Below are 483 nucleotides of genomic sequence, written 5' to 3'. Positions count from 1 at the left end.
GGTCGGTGCGGCAACTGGGGGAAAAGTTAGCAGTCTCCCATGCACATTGTCCTCCTCCCCCACTATCACGTTCCACCAGAAGTCAATGACAACGCCAGTCCCGCTTCAGTCTCATTAATACAGCAACCCCCAATGACAATACATTCAGTATATGAAAATCATCCCCGAGGGATGAGCCGTGCAATTCTGTTCTAGGACAATTAAACAGGAAAACAGTAGTACTTATAGGACTCCCAAATTTTATTCCAGCAGAGCTCGCTCACTTCAGGTGCATTGGAACGTCTTTGGATGTATCCTTGCATCTGAGGAAGTGAACTCCGACTCACAAAAGCTTATTCTGGAATAAAAAAGTGTTAGTCTTTAAGATGCTACTAGACGCCTGTTTAATTTCCCTTTAATGACAAGTTCTCTTTAGCGCTACTGCTGCTACCGCTGCAGCCCCCCCTTCTCTCCCCCCCCCGCCCCGCATTGCTGCAGCTGCCG

This window comes from Gekko japonicus, unplaced genomic scaffold (assembly GCF_001447785.1).
Source record: "Gekko japonicus isolate JY-2015 unplaced genomic scaffold, Gekko_japonicus_V1.1 scaffold33, whole genome shotgun sequence".
NCBI lineage: Eukaryota > Metazoa > Chordata > Lepidosauria > Squamata > Gekkonidae > Gekko > Gekko japonicus.
Note: the sequence above shows the minus strand (reverse complement) of the source record.